The following is a 3030-nucleotide window of genomic DNA, read 5'->3' as shown; positions in this document are numbered from 1 at the left end:
GAGTTAGTTGCCGATGACAGATCTCGTATGCTTCAGTTTGTACAGGGACTGGACGGGCATCTTCAGCTGAAGATTTCTGGTTTTAGTACTTCATCATACACTGAGACATTGGATAGAGCTCTCATGATTGAGTCTACTCATCGGAGAGTGAATGCAGATAAGAAGAGGAAGTAGACTGATCGGACTTCCGGACAGAGCCAGCAGCCACAGACTACGGGACAGCAGCAGAGCAGTTGCACTCAGACGGGTCAGGGTACTTCTGGGCATCTGGCCGACCCCAGAAGTCAGGACGATCTTCATCAGGACATTCCTGGTCTTCTCAGCAAAACCAGAAACTGTCCACCGGTGACTCACTGCACCCGATGTGGATCCCGAGATCACATCACCTCTGCATGCACCCTGGGACAGTCAGGTTGCTATTATTGTAAACTACCTGGGCACTTGAGCCGAGACTGTTCGCTGAAGGCTCAGCATGTAGCTTCCGGAGTTTCTGTCCGAGAGGACAGTTTGGTCAGTCCGGGACTCAGCGAGGTGGGCTGAAAGCCCAATCTTCGCATCGTCAGCAGAGGACAGCTCCCCCTGTAGTAGCCGCATATGGCATGCACGGGCAGGAGCATCCCGGTGTCCTTGTGGAGATCCCCACGGTATTCGGCCTTAGTATTCTCCAGTACTATTCGTCAAGAAGAAGGATGATACTCTGAGGTTGTGCATCGATTATAGGCAGCTGAATGCAGTGACTATCAGAAATAAGTACCCCTTGCCCCGGATTGAGGATTTATTTGATCAGCTCAGAGATACATCAATGTATTCTAAGATTGATCTGCGGTCTGGATATCATCAGCTGAGAGTTAGAGATTCTGATATTCAGAAGACAGCATTCCGCACCAGATACGGACATTATGAGTTTTTGGTAATGCCATTTGGGCTTACCAATGCTCCTGCAGTATTTATGGATTTGATGAACCGTATCTTTTTGGAGTATTTAGATCAGTTTGTGATTGTGTTTATTGATGACATATTGATCTATTCACGTTCCGAGGAGGAACATGCGCAGCACCTTCGCATAGTCTTAGAGACTCTTCGACGACATCATCTGTATGCGAAGTTCAGCAAATGTGCATTTTGGCTATCCTCAGTTGGTTTTCTAGGACATGTGGTGTCTAGCCGAGGTATTTCAGTAGATCCACAGAAGATCGAGGCTATTACTAGCTGGGAGCAACCGAAGTCAGTCCAGGAGATCCGCAGTTTCTTGGGACTGGCTGGATATTACAGATGATTCGTAGAGGGTTTCTCCAGTATTGCTATGCCATTGACACGTCTGACTAGGAAAGGCGTGAAGTTCACGTGGTCAGAGGCTTGCGAGACAAGCTTCCAGGAGCTGAAGCGGAGATTAGTATCAGCACCAGTCTTGGTTTTACCTTCTGGTGATGACGGATTCATACTTTATACAGACGCATCTCTTCAGGGCTTGGGCGCTGTATTGATGCAGCACGGTAGGGTAGTCTCTTATGCTTCTCGTCAGTTGAAGGAGCATGAGAAGAACTACCCAGTACATGACTTAGAGCTAGCCGCTATTATCTTTGCTTTGAAGATTTGGCGACATCATCTTTATGGTATTACTTTTGAGATTCTTACTAATCATCAGAGTCTCAAATATATTTTCACCCAGAAGGAACTCAATCTCCGACAGAGGAGATGGATGGAGTTCCTGAAGGATTATGATTGTACTATTAGCTACCATCCGGGTAAAGCTAATGAGGTTGCTGATGCACTGAGCAGGAAGTCCAGAGGGACTTTAGCTTGTCATCGAGTTACAGTCACAGACTTGATTCAGGGATTCGCCGAGTTGGGCCTTGAGGAGCAGGGACGGACAGAGCAGGGTATTCTTGTTACCATGGTTGCTCAGTCGTCGATCGTGATGAGGATTCGAGAGGCCCGCTTCCGGACAGCAGACTGAGTTTACACGAGACGACGAGGGGATTGTTTATTTCCGAGGCAGATTATGTGTACCTCAGTCTCACCCGGTCATGGAGGAGTTACTTCAGGAGGCTCATCGTTCTAGATTTTCTATCCACCCAGGTGGGACCCGTATGTACCGGGATTTGAGGCGTTCCTATTGGTGGAACGGTATGAAGAAGGACATCGCAGAGTTTGTTGCTAGATGTCTTATCTGTCAGCAGGTGAAGGCTAAGCACCAGAGACCTGCTGGTTTACTTCAGAGGATCCCTATTCCAGAGTGGAAGTGGGAGCATATTACTATGGATTTTGTGGTAGGACTGCCTAGGACTCGACGAGGCCATGATGCGATTTGGGTAATCGTTGATCGATTAACCAAATCGGCACACTTTTTAGCGATCCGGAAGACTGATTCTCTGGATCGATTAGCAGAGTTATATTGTCGAGAGATTATCAGATTGCATGGAGTTCCGTTGAGCATTATATCTGATAGAGACCCACGGTTCACGTCCCGATTCTGGCAGAGTCTGCAGCAGGCCTTGGGCACACAGCTTCGTTTCAGTACGGCATTCCATCCGCAGACAGATGGGCAGTCAGAGCGGACTATTCAGACATTGGAGGACTTGCTGAGGTCTTGTGTCATGGACTTCGGAGGCAGTTGGGAGGACCACCTGCCCTTGGTGGAGTTCGCCTACAACAACAGCTATCATTCGGCTATCCAGATGGCACCGTTTGAGGCGTTGTATGGTAGGCCTTGTCGGACACCCATCCTCTGGGAAGAGGTTAGGGAGGCCCAGTTGGTAGGACCTCAAAGAGCACAGCAGGATGCAGAGTTAGTTCGCACTATCAGACGAAGGATGTCAGAGGCTCAGGACCGTAAGAAGAGTTATGCTGATCAGAGACGGAGACCCCTGGAGTTCTCCATTGGTGATCATGTATTTCTTAGAGTTTCACCCACAAAAGGGGTGAAGAGATTTGGTCTCCGAGATAAGCTAGCTCCCTGATATATTGGGCCATTCGAGATCTTGGAGAGTATTGGAGCAGTAGTTTATCGTCTGGCGCTACCACCATCTC

Source organism: Zingiber officinale, chromosome 1B, assembly GCF_018446385.1.
Source record: "Zingiber officinale cultivar Zhangliang chromosome 1B, Zo_v1.1, whole genome shotgun sequence".
In the NCBI taxonomy this organism is placed as follows: domain Eukaryota; kingdom Viridiplantae; phylum Streptophyta; class Magnoliopsida; order Zingiberales; family Zingiberaceae; genus Zingiber; species Zingiber officinale.
Note: the sequence above shows the minus strand (reverse complement) of the source record.